The 10,217-nt window shown below is 45.4% G+C and overlaps 1 pseudogene; it reads right to left on the bottom strand.

Moving 5' to 3' along the window:
• Positions 1-3,077: 3,077 nt before the first annotated feature.
• Positions 3,078-8,691, bottom strand: LOC119329288 (annotated as a pseudogene).
• Positions 8,692-10,217: the final 1,526 nt, after the last annotated feature.

The raw sequence follows: 10,217 nt of genomic DNA on the forward strand, positions 1-10,217 counted from the left end.
GTAAACATCTATGTGTTTGTGGGAGGCCAGTGAACGGTTACCCGCCAATTTGGAGAGAGTGAATGATCACTACTGGAATCTGGCACTTTGCCATCTGCCATGGCAGATGGCAAAGGCATGGTCGGCGGATGGCAAAGGCTTTGTCATCTGCCAGCAGATGGCAAACAGTTTGTCTGAGACCCTGCCGGCAAAGGCTTCTTTGTCGTCTGCTGGCTGATGGCAAAGAGCCTGTGGCTTTGCCATCAGCTGGCAGATGGCAAAGCCTCTTAACGGGGTTAGCCCCTTAAAAGGCTAACGGCATACTTTGCCATTAGCCAGCAGATGGCAAAGGCTGCAGGCTCTTTGCTGTCTGCCAGCAGATGGCAAAGTATGCAGGCTCTTTGCCGTGTGCCAGCAGATGGCAAAGGCTGCATGCTTTGCCGTCTGCCAGCACATGGCAAAGAGCTCTGCCATCTGCTGGCAGATGGCAAAGAGCCCAAATAGGCCAGCCCAAATTTTACATGTAGATGACACGTGGCCTCTTTGCCATCTGCCAGCTGATGGTAAAGTGACTATATTGCCCCATTTAATTTTGTTTTTTCTTATATCAATTCATTTTCATAGAAAATCAAACACAAATATATTTATATGACCAATATAGCATATTCACCACATATTACCAATAGTCATGAACACATATATCCAATACATGTTACCAATAGTAGCAAGTTTCATCCGTACATATACATAGTTTCATCAATATTACACAGTTTCATCCATAGGTAGCAAGTTTCACAAGGTCAAAACAAAAACTAAATACAAGCACTCCATCAACCCAAGCTTCCGTGATCTTAAGCAAATCTGTAAAATGGGAAAGAAGAAAGTTAGAAGAAGAAGACTAGAAGAAGATTATTATGATGCAACTAAAATGTGAAGATTATTATGATGTCCGAGTTCAATTTGTTTTCTATCATGTCCTATCATTGTGTTGTTCACTCCAAGGATTAATTCCCGAATATACTCACCTGCAATCTTGGATGCCATATATCATATATCCGGTTACAGTTTTTTACATCTTTGGACAGCAGAATAAATTGGTCCCATTATTAATGAACTGGTGAACACTTGATGCAAAGGAGCATGTCATCTATTAGTTTCTCACTGATCGAACTACCACTATAGGTCATTATGTTCACATAAAAAAGGAATTGGAAGTTGAGCATGCTCTCATGTGCTCTTTGTTTCTGAATCTCCTAGACTGAGCAGAGGCAGGCACGTGGAGATGATCATGAACCAACACGTTATGAATTCTGATGTCAATGGTGGGGAGTATTTTAGAAAACGTTTCGTGCAAAAGGTGTGCTCAAGTTTAGATGCAGAGAGGTCTGCACCACTGTATTCATAACCATCCGTACATTATGGTGGAGTTGAGGAAAGGAGCATTACCAGGGATGTGATTTTAGCAGCATCTATAGATAAATGGCTGCTACAAAGGGCAGAAGATGCATGCAGTCACCAGCATCAACTTTTGGAGTGTGCGCTACTGGGATCAGTCTCTCCAGCTTCAGGTAAGCTATTCACTCAGCCACTCAGCTATTTATGTCAGATCTAGAAGTATTTTCTATAGCACACCATGTGTTAGTTTGATCTGATAAGGTTGAAATACTATGAAGCTCATGGCAATCAATGGATTGATTTTGGGGAGTATAATTTCTGTAATTACTGTGACAGTATGAAACATATATTGCTATATAATCAAGATTTAATGTACACTATTCAGTATACCTGATATGACTATGATAGAGAGAATATAATATACTGTATTTTATTTGTAATTTTGTATACATCTATCTATCTATCTATCTATATGTATCTATCTATAGCTATACTAATTATATATAGACTCCCAACAAATTACACATTAATCAGAAAATAAGAGCCGTTCTATCTAATCCATGTAATCCTTGCTGAAATCTTGACCAAGATAAAATCAGCCAGAAAAAACTTCTTGAACGGCCCACAAATAACAAACTATCTTTTTTTAGAAGACTCGCAGTTTTCACGGCTGTAGAAGAAATAGAAGCCGAGTGAGATACTCCCTATCAACAACCGTGAAGATAAGTTAGAAAAAAACATGAAAGGATATACAAAAGCGCTTAAAAGGAGAAGAAGCCGAAAGAGATAAGGGTCACGGTCCTTTCACGTACAAGCCAAGGACACCCCAAAAGTATCTACCTTCTCCACGTCTCTTTCTCTCTCCTTTAAGAAAACAACCTGAAGCAACAACGGGCCATGTAATCTCCATGGTCTCCTTAGCCCCAGGAACAATTCATGTTGCTCTCAAAATGTGCAAGCAAGTTCGGGCGTCGATCCGATGTGCTCAAGGAGTGTATTGCATCACAATTGTTTTGTTAAGGTTTGTTTTCTCATCTAGATGAGGTTCGTTTTCTCATAATCTTTTGTTCTGAATTTCTTTCTTCCCTTGAATCTACCATGACTTTGGATCGGGTTCAATTTGTTTTCTATACTATCATGTGATAGTGTTCTGCTTTCCAAGGATTAAATCCCGAATATTTTCACCTACAACATATGGATATCTAATCGAGATCATCAGGTCAGATCTGGTGAGCTTATAAATTAAACCTGGTGTCTAGACAAGCAACATCACAAGAAGGAGCATCCTTTCAGTTGTCAACATCGAGCTGGTCAAGCTACTCCAAATTCAATTTTTGCACCAATAAAATATGTCCAGTAACTTTCTGTGAATCACATGTGACAACAACTATTTTTTTCTGACAACTACAGGTTAAATAGAGCATGACTAGCTGCATCGACTGCTCTTAACTGATTCCTACCTGCAGCTCTATAAATAAGCAAGTATTCATCTGATACCTATTGACTGCAGATTGGGGATAATTAGCAACATAATATTGATACATAGAAATACTGAGTGAGAGTATGACCAGCTGCATCGACTGCTCTTCTAATAATTCCACATCAGCTGCCACTCATCTTGACGTCCACGCCAAGCCTCATATAGATGGTAGTATATCTTCTGTACATAGTAGTTCTTTTGTAACCTGATTGTAATATCATTAATGATGTATCTGTGTAGTCCATATATATGTGAATATGAGACGGGCGAGGTGTGCAATTAGCAGCCCGTTCTTTCTGGGCTATACGAGTTTTTCTTGGTTATCCTATTTCGGCGGTTTCATATTTAGAGAAGCTTATGAAATTACACATCATATGCCTATTTAATAAGGATGTGTTTCACTGGTACCTGTTTTGGCTGATTGAGGTTAATAAGCAACAATATATTGTAAATAAAATATTGAGCTTTTCCCAATTTGTGGCGCCTAAGTTTTATTTTGGCAGTTTCATATTACAAAACGTTATGAAACTAAATAGCATAGAATTCCTGCAAAAAAAGAAACCGTGCATTTCATAAATAATAAGATGTCTGCAAATGGTTTCGCATCTTGCAGTGATGCTATGAGAACTTTGAAATATATGATAAATTTTTACTAACAATATCAATGATAAATAATGGTTGTTTTTGTAAGTTGCATTGCTTAAAGATTTTTCGAAAGCAATACCTGAATCTGGCTTTTGTATAGTTCTTTTTGTTTTACCTTTTTTATGGATTAACTTAGCACATATACTGTAATTATTTTCGTTCTGAAGGGGACTATAGGAGGAAAGGTAATACGAGATGATCATCGCACTTCTCCAAATCTGCTCTATCCATGTTCTACCACTATGTTGTCTCTCTCTTTTCTTTCATACCTACTATTTGTATAAGGTCTGTACGTTCAAATTATCTATCTTACGACATTTTTTGTTGATCGGAATGCTTACTACCTGGCCCTGTACTACGTAATGCATGCAGAAAATATCCAAATTGATCTGAATTGTATACTTTTAAATTAAACCAAATATAATGCATGTGACAAACCAGTTTCAGTATTCATTTTTCACTTTCCCCAAGGCACGTGCTCTAAAAGATTATTTTTTTGATATTCTTACGGTGAGAGAGACATAGGTCAAACTCTCAAAGAATTTGTTGAGGAAGATGATTCCTCTACATAGTCTATATATGTGAACTATGAACCCTTTGGTTCTTTACACCGGCGTGAGTATATGATGCAGAGAATAAAGTGCTTTCCATTTGACCTGTTGGTCAGTAGCGTACACGTTGCACTAGAAAATCATAATTTAGAAAAGGTTCATTCTTAGGATCTGTTGGTTAGGACATCACTTATTGCTATATATGGATTAAATGCCCAAAAAATCCAATTCCTATGGTAAAATATAGTAGAAAGACTAGCCCGTGCATCGCACGGGTTTGACGACTAGTAGTGTTAACCACTGTATGCAGTAACTGAATTTCAAATCCACAGCACAGCAATGGCAATCAGCAATCAGCAATCGGCAATCGTAAACAGGCCGTGACGGAGCTCACCTCGAGCGCTTCGACAGTGAGGAGCAGGACAATGATCTTCTCGGAGAACCTCTGGCGCTCCTCGTGGTCGTGCCAGAGGCGGCGCCTATAGGAGAGGTTGTAGAAGAGGGACCGGAGCTCCTTGAGCTTGGCCTTGGCGACGGCGAGATCGCGCAGGCAGCTGAGCACCTGGGAGCGGTGGGCGAGGTGCGCCCTGTAGTTCATCTGGATGAGCAGCGCGGCATCCTGCCGCGACAGCTCCTTGGCCTTCCCCTTGCCGTTCCCCATGGCAAAGGCCTGCATCATCAGAAAGAGAGACAAATGTCAGGCGGTCAGTACACATATGACAGTAGTGCATTGCAAGGGAGCAGAATCCTCAAGCTGATATCATTCAGAGCAGAGTTCAGTCCATCTGTAGCCAGTACTAAGCACAGATCTAGAGTGTGGACACTAGCATCCTCTAAAATTCCAAATTTTCTCTCAAATCCAGCGAGAGGTAACTTGGTTCTATTGGAAATTCTACTGGAAATCACACATTTCGTTCAGATCAGGCCACAGAACCCAAACCCCCGCAAAAATCTCATCTTTTGTGCTGAGTACCGTACCTTGCGGATGGCGTCGCAGCCGGCGGTGTTGTCCTCGGGGATCTCCTCGATCTGGACGCACGTCCTCGCCGGCTTCTTCTTCTTCTTGTCAACCTCCTTGTCCTTGGCGGCGGCCTTGATCTTCTTGGGCTTCTCCGGCCTGCGCTCCTCGACCTCCAGCTCATCCTCGTCGTCGTCGGAGGCGGTGAAGTCCTCCTCCCAGGTGTAGGCATGCGACCATGGCTCGAGCGAGCCTTTGCCCTTGATCTTGGTTCCCCACTTGGTCTTGGTCTTGCCTCCGGCGCCGCCCCTGGACTTGGCCTCCCACCTCCACTTGCGGTCGAATCCGTCGTTGTTGGGGGAGGCGAGCTCCGCCTCCCACTTGAGCGCCCGGCCCCCGCCGCGCGGCTTCTCCTCCGCCGTCCACTTGACCTTCCGGCCGCCGGGCTCCGTGGCCGCGTAGGTGTACTTGCGGCGCGCCGGTTGCGGGGCGGCCGCGCGGGCCGCGAGCTCGAGCGCGGCGACACGGTCGGTGAGGTCGTGCAGGAGGAAGGCGTGTGGGGAGGGGATGGGGGGCGGGGCGAAGAAGGGGTCGGCGGGGAGGTAGAGGTCGAGGAGGTCGGGGTGGTGGGGGAAGGCAAAGCGGGATGGGGATGGGGGTGGGAGGAAGGGGCACAGGAGGCAGAGAGGGAGGAGGTAGGTGGTGGTGTGTGGATGAGATGCGAACGTCTTTTTTTTACCTGGATGGGTGGGGAGAGAGGGAGGGGATAACCCCACAGTTTTTTTTTACCTGGAAAAAAATAACCCCATCTCTTTGCCATCTGCCAGCAGATGGCAAAGAATCTTTGCCGTCTGCTGGCAGATGGCAAAGAGGTGGGGCTGGTACGCCGTTACATGCTTGACGGCCATAGGATTTGCCAACCTCTTTGCCATCTGCTGGCAGATGACAAAGATTATTTGCCATACACTAGCAGATGGCAAAGAATTGGCTGATGGCAACCATGTTCTTTGCCGTCTGTCAGTTCTTTGCCATCTATTTTTTATAAGCAGATGGCAAAGACGTTCTTTGCCATCAGCTGGCAGATGGCAAAGAGCTGGCTGATGGCAAATTCCCTGTTTCCAGTAGTGGATTGTGTTTCTCCTTGTGCTTAGATATTTACAAACCATTGTCCTCTGACCTAAGCAACTGGGTCAGTGCAGGGCATTCACAAGGGCATGATTGTGTATTCTCTAACCCTGCTTCCCCTGTATATCAACAATATAGAAATTTAAAATCATTTCCTTCACAAACTAGTTCACCTTTTTTCCTGGTTTTTGCATCATCAAGACTTAGCATGCAACCTCAAATAATTTCCTACATGCATTTCGTCCTCTCAACATTTAATACTAACCCTGTTAGCACAAAAATACAAGTTGTGGAAAACCGCACCCTACATGACTTAGTTGATCACATTTGCAAATTTCCGGTGTCCTAAAAATTGATTACTCAACATTACTTATATCACGAGTGTGGTATATTCCATAAATATTGAGGAACTACAGAACATATCCTATGAAGCACCCTACAACAAACTTATAACTATGAAATAAGCTATAATGTCAACTACAAGTCAACGACATGTTCCTAGCACTTAATTAACTAATTACACGTACCTATAATCCTTAATTTGTAATCTGACGAGGATAATAATGCTACAAACTAACCTTTTTGTCCATCCAGGAGTCTCTGGATTCACCTTCCCCATTGATTGCTGAGATATAGTCAGAGAGTTGCGCTTCCCCTTAACTGGTCCGGCATCCACATCTAGGAGCTATGCCTCCCACTCATCACTTCCACTGCTTATGACTCATGGCTGCCAGCAGTGGAGCTCCAAGGGCCGGCAGGCGTACTTCCCCATATCCAGCAGTTGATCGGTGCCATCCATCCCCTCAAGGATTGGAATCCTGACATGTTGGGAGGGGGAAATCTCTAAGAAATTGCAGCTCCAGCTATACCATCTTACATAATTGAACTAGTCTAGGGATACATCACCTGTTAACCGGCTGTCGAAAGAATTCCATGTCTTCAATGGCGTCGCCCTCCTACGCAAGCAAGCACGCCGCCGCCCCAGCTTCTCTTCTGTCTAGGAAGAACTGGATAATTGCAACCTTCTGTCAAATGGAAAAGTGAAGTTCCTGTCCCCGCAGCCAGACAGAATGTAACGTTATGGGCCACGGCAAGACCTTGTGTTCTCAACCCCAGCCTTACCCGGCAAAAAAATTCACAAACTGAATCGAATTACTGATCACAAACCAGCAAAAGCAAATTAGTCACTAACCGAGCACCCACAAACTATCTCCTGCATGCACTTTGTCCTCTCGACATGTAGCCGGCTCTTGCCGTACCGGATGGCAAACCCCTTTTCCCATGAATACAAATTGTAGAAATCGTATGCCTCGGCCACAGAGGTGAAAGTAGTGCCAAGAACCAATGTCATCACATTTTCAGTTGGGTTCTCCGCAAAACACCTGACTGCCTTTTAGAACATACTTACTCGGTTTAGGCGCGGTGTTTTGCTCGGGGAGGCAATACCAATCCTTAGCCTGCAAACACAGGCACATACAACATGAATTTTCTAATTGCAGATAGCAAACAACTTGCAAACACAGCCTCATATAGCATGAACTTCCTAATTGCAGAGAGCAATCAACCTACAAACACAGGCGCGTATAGGATGAATATTCTAAATGCAGGGAGCAAAACAGACTGCAAACACCAGTACATAAATCAATATTTTTTTCTTAACGATGACAGCAATCGGCCTGCAAACAGAGGCGCACATAGCCTGAATTTTGTGAATGCAGAGAACAAATCAGCCTTCACACACAGGCACACACAACATAAATTTCGTGAATGCAGTAGAACAATTAGCACTCATTCTAACTGCATGATTTACTCACTCATTCGTTTTATTCCTAAATCACTCAATACGTGTTGGAAGGCAAAGTTGTTATTCACTGACCTCTTGTTCCACCCCGATGCTCGGGGATTCGTCTTCCCCGTTCACAGCTCCGACGTCGGCGGCGAGCTCTCCCTTCTGCTCGCCACCGCTATCTGTTGTCCGCTGGTGTGCCGCGTCGTCCTCAGCCTGCGGTACCGCCTACAAATCCCCCACACCAAAGACAATGACAACCAGCAGCCGGCACCAAGCTATTCCCTACCTCCTCCAGCGGACTGGATCTGAAAATTGGGAGAAAGCCATCCTCTGGATCAGCTAAAACAGAGGGCTCAAAAAGGAGGCGGCATCGCCGGAAAAGCAAAGATCGACTTACCTGCTGATAGGCTGCATCAGAACTCCATGTTGTCTCGCCGCCGGCGCTCATCGCCTCTGTGCCGCAGTCCTCAGCTTCCTCCAAATGGCCCACACCGTACCCGCAGCCCTCAGCGATTGTCCTGGTCCACGGATCAGACGGAGAACACCGATTTTGTTCCACGTCCTACCTCGCCGGAGACTGACGGCCGTCCAAACTATCGTCAGATCCGTCGACTCTCCCCACGCGAAAGCCAACCACCCAACGCTGTCGCGTACGTATTTCCCAACAGTGCTCGATTTTCTGGCGGACCGCATGCGCGCATACAGAACTATGGCACAGATCGAGAAGCTCCAACCAACGACCTAGATAACGAGCTCCTGTGAGCTCGCGGTCAGTTACTCCACGTCCCTGGTGTATCCCTATATCCAGTTATTTTTAGTCGTCCGATCTACATTCTGAGTGTCTGCTCTAATATTTACAAGTTTGCACTGAAGCGCTCGCCTCCAGCTCCCTTATTTTTAAAGTGCCCCCTGAGCATTGTGGCCCCCCAAAAATACCCCCTGAGTGCCCTAATGACCCAGTCCTCGTCTTCACCTAAGACTAGTCACAATGGGGACTAACTTAGACTAATAACATCATATTTTACTAGATTATATTACTACCTCCACAGTGGGTAGTAACATATGTGTGTTGTCATGTTATGGTTCATTTATTAACCTATAGACTCATATTGTCTTGGTGTGCGTGATGTTACAGTAAGGCTAGTTATAGTGGGGACTAACTTAGACTAGTGTCATGCGTATGACACTAGCCTAAGTTACTACATTCATAATGCAAAGTAACATAATAGTAGTATCTTAGATGACTTCATTTATTAACTTATACTCATTTTATCTTGGAAAGTGCTATGTTTTTTATAGAAAAGGAGGATGACCCCGGCCTCTGTATCTGGGCGATGCATACGGTCACTTTATTAATTATTCTCACAAGACCTTATAAAGTGATACAACAGTAAGACTAAAGCCACCGTCTAAGCAACAGACTGTCGCTACACCTATCCAACTGATGAAGGGGCGCAGATAGCCTGGGCCTAATACCAAACAGACATCGCAGCCAAGCCTAACATCTAAGACCTGAGACCCCAACCTAGCCACTTGCCGGGTCTAGGGCACACACTGGTCCCGTGTGCTCTCAGAGGCCACCGCCGCCAACTGCCACCGCTCCATCTTCAGAACTGTACTGATGCATCAACCTTGCTCGGTCTAGCTATCGTCGACGCCACCACGGCGCCCAACGGCACCTCCTCCCTGCACGCAAATAGCTGAGCACGTCGCGGTCGCCACTGATACACCTCAGCGCCATGCTGCAAGTACCACCAGCCAACACAGTTTGAAGTCCTTGGAAGATATGTCGTGCCTAGCACCTACCGACCAGGCATGACAAAGCGTAGCACCTATCGGTCAGGCATGACTTGACATCTCCACCGAAGCTCCATGCAAGACGAAGCCGCTCCACCTCCTGCCTCTGACTTCCAGCGCTGCTCCACAAACGATGCTCCCAAGAGAGAAACGACACCGCAGTGCCGCCATCGTCCGAACTGGAAACCCAGATCATAGGGTTTCCCTCGGAGCAGCACGAGTGAGTCGACAGTAGTTACAGAATGATGCCTTCATCAAGGTAACGGTGCAGAACGCCGCCATCGTCCGCCATCGGCTCGGTTTTCACCGACAACTATGTCTCCCCGACTCGTAGCTGGGACTAGATTACAGATCATGGGATCCGATCATCCAGTCTCAGGTCGACCACCTCCGACGTAGGAGATGACCACCATCGCCATAATCCTCGTGATGCGATGCAGACCCGGAGTGCTTCAGCGAGCCGTCACCGAATTCGATGAAATGCAGCAGTTTGAGGAC

Source organism: Triticum dicoccoides, chromosome 7A, assembly GCF_002162155.2.
Source record: "Triticum dicoccoides isolate Atlit2015 ecotype Zavitan chromosome 7A, WEW_v2.0, whole genome shotgun sequence".
In the NCBI taxonomy this organism is placed as follows: domain Eukaryota; kingdom Viridiplantae; phylum Streptophyta; class Magnoliopsida; order Poales; family Poaceae; genus Triticum; species Triticum dicoccoides.